Source organism: Grus americana, chromosome 1, assembly GCF_028858705.1.
Source record: "Grus americana isolate bGruAme1 chromosome 1, bGruAme1.mat, whole genome shotgun sequence".
Lineage (NCBI taxonomy): Eukaryota > Metazoa > Chordata > Aves > Gruiformes > Gruidae > Grus > Grus americana.
Genome location: NC_072852.1, coordinates 110,023,770 through 110,035,429, shown reverse-complemented (window position 1 = coordinate 110,035,429; position 11,660 = coordinate 110,023,770). Strand labels below are relative to the sequence as shown.

General features: G+C 40.1%; 1 long non-coding RNA gene across 1 annotated transcript; it reads right to left on the bottom strand.

Moving 5' to 3' along the window:
- Positions 1-437: 437 nt before the first annotated feature.
- LOC129201802 (uncharacterized) lies at positions 438-7,881 on the bottom strand. The gene is made up of 3 exons (XR_008575494.1): positions 7,747-7,881; positions 6,564-6,631; positions 438-490 (listed from the first exon to the last, which is right to left on the bottom strand). It is a non-coding gene; the product is annotated as an uncharacterized LOC129201802 (long non-coding RNA).
- Positions 7,882-11,660: the final 3,779 nt, after the last annotated feature.

The following is an 11,660-nucleotide window of genomic DNA, read 5'->3' as shown; positions in this document are numbered from 1 at the left end:
TCGCCTTCACGCAGGAATGTATCTGTTGGCAAATTTAGGCACAGCTTACTCATTTGGCTTAGATTCTCATGTACGCATTACGTTACACCACCTTCCCACCCTTTTTTAACCAAAGTGTCCTGCGGATTGTTTTGGTTTGCCAAGTAAGAAAACTGACATTTTGCAGAGTGTGGTGTCTCCTCATGCAACAATTGGAAAGAATATTTCAGGGTCGTTTTTGGACCTTCGGTCACTCAAGGTCTGATGCCACTTCAAAGCTCTCAGCTGGGGCAGTGGCTACGTCTGCAACACGAGGCAGCTGCTCCCACAGCCAGCCTTCCTCCAAAACAGCCACTGTGCTCCTTATCGGACAGCTGGAGCAACGCAAGTTTTGGATTGTGTTTACTTACACTTGTTAGTGCAACAGTATTGTGGGTGCTACAATCGCTAAGCTCATTCCCCTCCTTCCTTGAATGGGGAATATCTTGCCTTTACAGTACATTCTTACAATCTGGCAAAATGAAAAAAAGAAAAAAAAAAAAAGAAAAGAAAAGGTAACTTGAATTCCATTTGCATGGGGTTTCTTTTTCTGTATTCAAATCATAAAAAGCGCAGCAGAGATTTTTAGGAATTCTGGGCCATTTTGGGTTCATAGAGGCAGTTACAAGCATGAAAATGTATTGCACAGTGGGAAGTCCTGGTGCACCAGCACTGCTACTCCTTCCAGGCACCCCACAGGCATTCATGTCGGGGGGAGCAGGGCCGTGAGATGACATGCTCTGAGCCGTGCCTTTCCTTCCTTCCGGTGCAGGCTAGCTACTGCCTGTGGAGGTGGTAAAAGAGTGAGGGAGTTAAAGTTGCACCGTCAGCCAAAGGAGCTCTGCCCATCACCTTCAACAGGCTGTCAGAAAAGGGAGTTTCTTTCCCACGCCTATCTGGAACCAGGTCCCATGATGCACTGCTTACGCACGCATACTTCTGTAATTTTAAACTGTACATAGGAAACGAAAGTCATTGTATAACACAACTAATCCTTTATCAAGATCATGGAAATTCTGAATAAGACACAAAAAAGAACAAGACCAGGTTTGGAGTAGTAGCCCAAGATTTGTGAAATGAAATTGATTTCCATTTAAATCAGGTCTTTTACTCTTCTTGAAAATGTCAAGGTGTCAGCCTTAGCCATTAGCAGACTGTGATTTATAGTTGAGACAAAGCGAAAATACTCAGGTGACTGTCTGGAACTGTACTGCTGTGTCTGGAAAGGCTACAGACGACAGCCATCTCCTTTCTTAACCAACTTGCGCTGCTTATCTAAGACCAGTCTTCCCACACCCCTCCTCCCCAAACCCTTGATAGAAAAATGATAAAACATATAGGCTTGAAGATTTACTGAGATCAGTCAAATAAGCCTTGTGAAGGGAGTAGGTTACAGAACTTTGGAGAAACACATTAAAAATAATCCCTTAGCTAGCTACATCCTCGCTGTTTGGATGAATACCTGTAAAATGTGAGACTGATTGCCTGGTTTCAACACATGGGCATGTTTTAATCCATCTGTAGGATCTATTTCTGTAACTCGAGTATACTAGAAGCGGAAAATGCTGAAATCAAGTAAGTTTTCAAATAGTAAGAATAATACAGCTGCTGTCATTTCCTTCTGAAATTAAACACAATTTATTCAATAAATAGATTAATGGAGGTTAAAAATTACCTGGCTACTATTTAATCAAACACTGATGAGCTAATTCTGTTATTTCTCCCATCCACATGAAGTTCTGCTGGAATAAAGGCAACAGAAGTACTTAACAGTTTAGGTGCTGAACTCCTATTAATTTTAGCTGGAATTGGGCACCTTCAAGTAGCTCAGACAAGACTTTTTCAAATCTATTCCTCTCTTTATTCCCTCAGCTACACTTGTGGTCTCAGTATAGTGGAGTGAAGGAGAGAATAAACAAGATATACAAGTCAAACAAAAGAAAATAGGAATTAGTAGCACAACTAATAATACCATTCCTGACATCAGATCATCGTTCCAGTACTAGTATTTGCAGTGGATAGTGACAAAATGGGAAGGGTTCAAACAAGAGCAAGCAACATGATCTGATCTTCCCAAAAACCTAACTTACAGTAAGACAGTGAAGACAATCTCATTAGTTTTTCAGTGAAAATGCTAAGAGGTGAGAGCAAGTGACCATTTAAATTGTCAGGAAATTTTCAGTAGCTGGAAGCTGATGCTAAACAAATTACAATTAGAAATAAAGCCTGTGTTTTTAATAGTGATGTAATAGACTACTGGGACGCTGTTCCTGGGGTTATTATGGATTCTCTGCCATCCCAAATCCTAAATATACACGCTAACCAAACAGAAATTGTTGGTGTTGATGTGGGAGTTGCTCAGTGAATGCTTTGGCATGTTTTATGGCGGAAGTCAGACTAGATGATTGAGTTTGCCTTGGCAGCGGACATGTGATATTTCTGCTATGTGTGGGAGACACAAGGGAGGAGGTAAGGGGGAGGGAAAAGGAGGGAAGGAAAGGAGGAGGAGGTGTCTGGCTGTCTTCCTCGCCTAGTGCAGGTACGGTACAAGCCTTGTGTGGTACCATGGTCCTTGGTTCAGTGAACTGCAGATGGTACCTAGAAGCAGCGAGGGTATAGGATGGCATTCAGCCACAGGTTTTACCACAAGACAGGAGAGTCTGCAAGTCCTCTGAGAAGACTACTGCAGATACTATGTTCTACTGTCACTTCATAATCTGAGCCGGACGCCAGCTGAAGGATTTCTTGGCCATAGTAAAATCATACAGTATTGAGACACACATAAGGCTGCTTCATAGAGAAGTGCTGACCCCAGGGAGTTTCTTTGAAGCTACTCCTTAACATTATTTTTTTTCTAAGTAGCTATTGCAGAAGATCATTAGGACTGTTAAAAATATTAAACTGAAAAAAAGTAAATGTGGATGCCAAAACAAAGCTGAAGAGTCTCGATGAAGACTAGGTGAACAGCGGGATGTGAGATCCCATGGCTTGTTCAGATGTGCTCCTCTCTCTTCCCAGCCACAGCAGTAAATTACTGCGAACACCTAAAGAACAAATAGCAGGAGGAGGGCTGTAAAAAAAAAAAAAAGTATAAAATGTCCCCTCACACCACCACAGTAAATCATGACCTCCTACTGACCACTGAATGCTTTGCTATCATTTGCATTAAACTGCGGCCTCAGAGCTCTAACCAAAGTCCAGGTCCCACCACGCTCCCAGTTAGGGAGTAGCGGTCCCCACACGAACGAGCCCACGGTCTGCCTGGACAGCACCGGGCACATGTCAGGGAAGGAAAGTAAAGGTTGACTCACTGACAGGGAGCTCGAGGGAACTGTCTGCATTCACGCCAGCGTGTCTGCTGCGTGCCAGGAAGTGACCCTAAATCTTTAGCCCTCGATGCAGGAAAGAAGAGCACGTAGGCGGCAGTTTGGAAACATTTGAAGGGTTTTAAAAAGTGTTAGTTATTACATGTAGTAATTTTGATTTCCCGCTAGCATTTAGGGAATGATTACCAAATTTCAGAAGGCCAAACTGCAGCCTTTGGAATTTATTAACTCATAAAAGCCTACCAAAGCTCAATACTCAGATCCCGGCAACACCCACAAGAAATCTAACCCTCTGAGTCAGTCGGGAGAGGTTTCCAACATTGCATCGGTAACCTGTTTTGCTTTTAAACATCCAGCCATTGTGTTAGAACTGGGTGCCCCAATGACTCCCGAAACATCAATAATTTGACCATACTCATCTATTTCAGAAAGAGGCATAAGTTTGAGAATTAATATCCAAAATAATACGCTAACATAATAAACACCAGAAAAGCACAGTCTCCTAGGTTTATTTAAAGTCTAACAGTAAATCTAACTCCCTGGATAGTCCAGCGTGTGTATATAAATACATGAGCAGGAGCTATTAAGCGCTGTGTATCCTCAGTCTTGTGAGAAATCTTCCCAACAGAGCGACGAACCCTCCACTTGCAGTCAAAAGCTGTAAATCCCACCACAAAATGGCCGCACCAGCCATTTCACGCACCAGGCTTGCTAAAAGCTGACGCCCGTGCCGTCGGGGCCCCGCGTGGATATGGAGGGCGAGGCGCTGCGCACGGCCGGTGCTGCGCCCGCATTAGGCTCGCACCGGCTGCCTGCACGAGGGCAAGCACCACGAGCCTGCTGCCAGGGTCTACGGAGCAGAACTGCCCGCCTGCTGTGTGCCCGAAGCAGAACTAGGCTCCTCGAGGATAAGGACCGATCGTCAAAACTTCCGGAAATGTGAATCTGATTAAATGCCGGTAGCAAATATTTCATGCACATCACTAGCAGAAATTACCTCTGCTGAAGAGAGCTGCAGAAAGTTATTCTATAGCCCCCCCCCCAAATCACAGTTATTAAATCTGATGTTCCACAAACGATCCTCTGTTCCGACTGTGCGGCAGCAGGGCTATCATGCCGTTCTTTGGAAGAAAATGAACGAGTAGGAGAGCTTTATCCGTAAAACTGCAACTAGCAACCTAATATATAACCTCTGGCAACTGGTAGTTTCCGAACAGGGCTGAGGGAGGGAATGCAGATTCTGCAAAAAGTTACAGGTAGGGCCAATTTATATGTCCTTCATGTTCGGGGCGAAGAACCACCACGGAGACAGATGGAAAAAGAGGGAGCAAGGCTAATTCGAACTCTTCGGAGAACGAAGCAGGCATCTTGTAGGGCCTCAAGGCAGGGCTGTGGAAAGGGCTGAAGCAAAGAGATGATTACTATGGTGGAAGAGAAGAGAAGGTGACAGCTACTCACTAGTAATGTTGTGATTCTATTTCACAGAATAACCTTTCGCAGAAAAAAACCCCAACTAACTCGTCCAATTCTCCAGTGTACCTATGCCAACATGTACACATAAATTTTAGAAGTGGAACTAGAAATCACGGGACCATCCAACAATGAAACTTGTTTCTAGACACAAAGTTGTTTCCTTCACATCAAAGGCAGTTTGCAGAGGAGAGAGAGTGCAGAGTAACAGACAGTGAACCATGAAGACTTTTCCACTGCTGTCTCACTTGTATGAAAATCAGTGTATAAATCGGATAAACAGAATCTGCTTCTTTATGCATTGAAGATACTCTTTTCATCTGATTTACCTTCATCTGATGGAGATGCTTTGAGTAAAGGGTTGTATTATGAAGAAATGCATTCTGCTAGGAAAGACTTGAGTTTGAAATTAAATCCTGCGCCAAACTTTTCAAGAAGTATCTACCTTCACTGAAGTCTTTTCATGGCCCTGCTTATTTCTACTTTAAACTTCTCACTTATTGTACTTTAAGCTCCATCAGTGAATGTAAATGGGGTTTCACTATACGTTTAGTGCATTCAAGCATTCTTTGTTACAGTTCCCACCCTGCCGCATTATGTGAGCTCTGCCACGGAAGTCCAGCAGTCGGTTTGTTTTCTGCTATTAATAAAAGAACCTACTTTTCCCCACTTCTTTGAAGAAGTTGAAAGGGCTACATGTTAGAGGGGGAGGTGGTGGGGAACAGACTGTGGTGTAATCCCCAAACGCAAATGCTGTCTAGATTAGAAACCTCCCTGAAGAAAATTTATAAATGCTAAGACTGTGCTTTTTGTGTGATGAACACTAGAGCAATAACTTAGCCACATACTGGGTTCTGCCTAATGCTTAAGGAGCCTACTAGGTGAAAGGAATTAAGTGGAAAAAAAAAAAATCTTCCAGTTGGCTCCGTGCCGATGCCATCCAACCCTTTCAGTATCCAGTGACTTACTAGTGCAACTATTTTCATATGTATTTCATCACTGAGGTATCTTAATGTAATACTTAGGAATCTGTTAAAATAAAAAAACCCAACAAAACCCCACACAAATGGGATTTGCACATTGCCAGTGTTTTTACATAGTCCAGGAAAAGCTTAATTAAAGGGGTGGGACGTGTCTCTGCTGAATAGCTGTTTTTCCTTCATACCTTCCCATGCATGACAAGCACACATCCAAGAAAAGAAGTTGGGGGGGGGCGGGGTGGTGGTGGAAGAAAACCACCCAAACCCAAAATTACTAGCCCTAAACTACTCAGCACAACGTTGTTGATTTGCTTGGCCATTTAAATAAATGAATACGTTCCTTGTAGAGAATCACATTGCAACAGCTAACAAGTAAGGTACAGAATATTATCTGCCTTTTTCCCTACAGGATACTCATATTGTTCAAAGTATCATTACCGTATATAGTTTATTGTACAATTACAACTAATCCTTAATTCCTATATAAGCAGGAACAGGAGTAAAGATTGCAATCCTGAAAGCCCACCAGATAAACTTTAGTCTATAATCGACTGGCTGATTCCGTGATTAATTTTAAATCCTACTTAATGGGTTAAAGATGTTTATAAAGATGAAATAATTTTATCAGTGTTGATCTTAATAATCTTACGTTCACTTACTCTCTAAGGCTTTCATAGTCCATCCACTTGTTGCTACTCAGGCACTGCAAGTAAAACATAGCTTTGCACACAAATTAATACAGCTAGATTCTGGTCAGAATATAACTCACCAGGTTAGAATAACTCTAGTGTTGCCAAGGAATGGAATGACGCAGCATCCAACAAACTCTGAAGATGCCTATTGTAATCATCAATGAAAAAAAAATTAACAAGGTGATGAATGTCTCTGATATACATTGTTTGGACAAAAATACTTTAAATGAAAATAACAAAATAAAGCTACTTCCAACTGACCAATACAGTTTCACCTAGCATTTTTATAGGATCCCAGATTTTTTTTTTTTTTTCTATTGCACGTATCTATCTGACTACCTAGCTAGCTATAGACCTCAGGCAGCAGTCAGTCTTTCTTTTTTTTTTTTTTTTTTGTAGGATACAGCCGGTTCCTAAGAGGAGATGACTGCTTTTCAGTGTGAAATTAAGTACCCAGTCAGGAATTGAGCATAATCATCATATGGGCAAATCAAAATGATGGCTACATTTACTGCCTACAGAAATTTTTGCTGCACTGCATATTAACACACTGAAAATGTTGTGTTAGCTAATCGTGAATGTGCCGATTTTCATTACCCATGGAAATGCATAACATCTTCTGTTAAATTTCATTGACATTTTTCATCAAATGAATAGAGCAATGCCCTGAAATGTGATAATTGTAGATTCTTTTTATACAACTTCGAGTAAAATATTCTTTCCTCTAATTCCAACAGTAATTAACTTGGATTGGAATTCCCCTGACTCATGTAACAGTCTTCAGCACTGTATTAATGGATCTTAGTGTTTATATGGTTTGAAAAGAAATCCTGTCCCACATATATAATATTATATTAAAGTGGTAAAGACTTGCAGGTTAATGAAAAGAATTGATCAAATCACCCCAGCTTGAGCTATATGCATTTTTTTTGAGTTTAGGTTTAAAATGAAATGGTATCTTGTTGAAACTTAAAATGCTTCAAAAACTAAGCTCTGGAAAATTGTTGCATCTCCCATGAAGACTAAAAATTAAAGTAGACAATTATCATAATAATAATCCAATTGTACATGGCAGACAAAAGAGAAGCTAATACTTCCCTCTGCTTTTTGACTGATGTTTTGTTGGGCTGTAGCTAAACAGCACTTTAAGTTGACAGTAAATTAGCAAACAATATGAGGGAGGAAAAAAGAAAGAAAATCATGCAGGGGTTAAGATGTTTATGTAAAACAGTGATTTTCCTTTTTAAAATTAAAACGTACAAATAAGCTGGTGTCAGAGACTAGGTGATCCTTCATTTCCACCGCATTGAGCAGGCTCACATCAGCAGCAGACAGCCGTTAATATATGCGTCTGGCTCAGTCTGGTCTACCAACTAGGAATTCATCGAATTGTTAATATCATTCCTTTTTTGTATGCACCACACATCATTTTCACTCTCTCTCTCTCTTCCTCCCCCCTTTGCAAGAGCTTGTGTTTTGGGTTTTTGTTTTTGTTGTAGCACAAGCTGATTACTCCGAAATCACATATTAAATAGCATTTAAAAGCATTTCGGACTGAAACAACATAAAGTCATATAGAAATGAGAATATATTGAAATTCTGTACATATATCTAAGCATAGCATGCCGAAGATGATGCTTTCTATTTATTTGTGCTAAGAGAGACAGCTTGCATATACTGTCAATGTGTAAATAAGACTGCTTTCTGCATGGTGTCTGTAGGCATTGTCACGTAGTCCCAGGACAGGGAAACATCTTGTTGATCATGGTGGGAATTCTGCCCGAGCAAAGACCGGGATTCTCCCTCCCCTCCATCCGCCTCTGCCCCACCACAAGAAGTTTGATGTGTACCAGAGGTTGGTTTTGCTGTGTTGAAACCGAGGAGGAAGAGGGAGGAGGGAAAAAGGAAGGCAGAGTACCAACTTTTCCAACTCTGTGGCAAGGGGCAGCAGTGAGTACAACGGGCAAGAGAAGAGCCACTGGAGTTCTCCCAATTCCAGCAGTAATGCAGAGGCAGTACTGCATATTTACGCCTTTTGCTGTAGCACCAAATAAGCCAGGTAGGGGTTTCTAATGATTCACTTTCTTCTCGCTCTCACTGCAGAGCAGAGCATACTTGAAATCTTCAGACTGACAGAGGCAGACGTTTCACACTACAGTTTCACCTTCGTTGTACGTACAGTATTAAATGCAAAATGAATTCAGAGTGCTGAATGTGAACCATCCACGTTCAAGTAGGTTTTGCTGATTGAAAAATAAATGCAATGAAAATCTTGAATGCATACAGACGTGTGCATCTGATTAAATCTATAAGGATTTTTATTTTGATAAATACTATGCATAATTTAAATTGTATATTGACAAGTACATACCGACACACAATATAGTTTTATCTCATTATATTGCTTGAATGAACAGAATACCTGTTCACCTGATCAGTATCTGAAATAGACTGTTTTCAGAACTGAAAACTATTGTACATAATAGATGTCAGTTGCTACCGAAGTGCTTCATGAATGTAGCACCTAGCTGAGCACGTTCTTCTTTTCCATACGGATTCAGATCTACTTTTCCAATATTGCCTAAATAGAAGTCAATGCTGAATAACACATCTGTGTTAAAACATTACCTCTGTGTCTGAATGTTTGCAAGTAGCTCTTTTGAGTGTTCTTAGCATGTGGGATTGACAGTTTATGAAGAAAAGAATTGCATATTTACAGGAACTGTATCATCATTGTAATTGCTAAGGCAATATTTTTATGACTATTTAAAGACTAATTACATCTTGAGCAACTTGAAAACTACATACAGCGCATAGTTTCTGTCTCTTAAGAAAACAAGACAACAAGAAAAGGTATTATACTAACAGATAAGAACAATTTATTTTAACAATAGCGTTGATGTTTACAATAAAACACAATTCCTCCCACACGAGTGGAAAAAATATACTGCGGCCAAAATACCACTTCTGAAATGAACAAATAGTTTAGATGCCTGATCTGTGTGAAGCCTTTGTCTCAGTGAAGTCTGATGTAGCAACAAGGTCCTGCAGCATCTTGGTTAGACACAGGAAACAGAGAGAAATGTTTAGGCAGAACTAACCCACCTATAAAATATTAAGAAATACAAATCAAATTATGTGCTGTAGATCCGAAGTTCAAGAGTAATGAACAGTGCAGAATAACTTGTGTGCTTGTGAATCTTCTTATGCAAAGCCAGTGAAGTACTTAACACATGAGGGACAACCTAAAGCTCGCTCTGTTTTTTTGTCAAAGGGGGAAAAATTGCAAAAAGTGATGGAGAGGCTAAAAGTTGAGTCCGATGCTTGGATATTGCCGGCTCAGTTTAAATTGAACAGGTACAAGAAATGGGATTCTGCGTGCAAAGTGATTTTAATGCTGTAGTATGATTTTTACACCAATATTCTCTATCAGATTAACATGTAAATTAAATGAGAGAATACTTTACATAGGATATTGTGTTCTCACTTAGACAAAGAAAAATGATGCTAACTAACTACAAAATAGTCTTTGTCCCATGTTACAGGAAAAGCTAAGCAACAGTTTTCCTGTCGACTGAAATCATTATTCAAACAACAATAGAATGAATGTTTTCTAGGCCTCAAACACCAGTGTTTATGCTTTATGTTTTAAAAGTTAATTAATGTTGTAACAATACAGCTGAAAATATACTTTGTAGTAATTATCTATCAGAATGTCTACAATAATAATAATAATATTATGCTTGAAAGCCTTTTGTATATTTTAGTAACTGTTTTGACTTGTTTGGGGATTTTTTTTGAGGTGCAAACTGGCATTCAGTATAAATTTTAACTCTAAATGTTACATGACATCTAGTCCAGTTTTCTAAACATACAGATATGTAACAGCCTAATGTTGCACAATGGATAACATTTTTTTTTTCTTTTAGGAACAGTTCTGCTGCTTAACAACTGAAATAGGTATATTTTTCTTCTATCCCTTCCAGACAAGGAAAGCTCCTTTGGTTCTCTAAATTCTGCAGAGAAACAATCACAGTCCAAAGCTGCTGGTTCCCCTCCGCCTAGGTCCCAAGAGCCTGACTTGTGATTGTTGCTAAAAAACCTCACAAGTTAGGGTCTCAGGGACTAGGAAAAGTCCAATATGATCCAGTAGAATTCGTCTTCCAATATACTGAATTGCTTAGTAGTCATAATCGCTGTCAGTAAAACTTCCACTGCCATTGTTAAAAAAAAAAAAAGCAAAACAAAGCCAAAAACCAACGTCCCCCCCAAATCAACAACCCCTCCTCCCCCACCACCCCAAATAACCCACAGTTTCAAGAAGGGGGGCAGAAAAGATCAAATAAGCAGGCAAGACACATACATACATTCAAACAATGTATCAGCTGACTGAACAGACTTTTCTCATAGTCCTTAACTTTTGAAAAGAAAAAACCAAAGAACAGAGGAAAAAAATCTTCACTGCCTCTTCTCGCAAGTAGCCATATTATAATGCATCAGAGGGAAGCGTCTAAAAATGGGTTAAAATCTGCTGGAAGCAGATTTGTACAGTAACAATTTTATTCTATTTCCCTTAATGCCTGAAAGAAGGATTAAATGCTTGTTAAGGGGTTTCTAATTGAAATATTTCCCCATTGTACTTTTAGTCCTACTGTTCAGGTGGGCCCTGGGTTACAGAGTACTTTAAACCCATTCACGATGCAAGGATAACCTTTGGGTGTGTATTCACTTTTTGCCTCTTCCCCACGTTCAACATTTAATCCTTCTACAGACTGCTAGCAAAAGCTTCTTCCTTTCCAATGGCAAAACTAGCTTTCACTCCATAAGCTGTAGAAAACATTGACATGCAGAGATTGTTTTCACTTGAACCAGATTACTCAAAGCACACATAACTTTCAAATACTGTCGATACAGTACGAAGAAATGCTCGGATTTCCCGAATAATTTCGTTCTGAAGCCGAACACTTTTAATGGCACGACCACAATCCCGAATTACTTTCGCATTCATTCTCCTCCGATCTTTAGCCTTGTTTGCAGAACGAAAAAGAAAATTTCTGCTTTAGGGATGGGATCCACCGTGGCTTTTTTTTTTTCTTCCATCAGAGCCCAGAGCAAAAGAAACAGCAGCCATAAAGGTCCTAGCCACTGGAGCAGAATCTGGCATAGAAAACTCA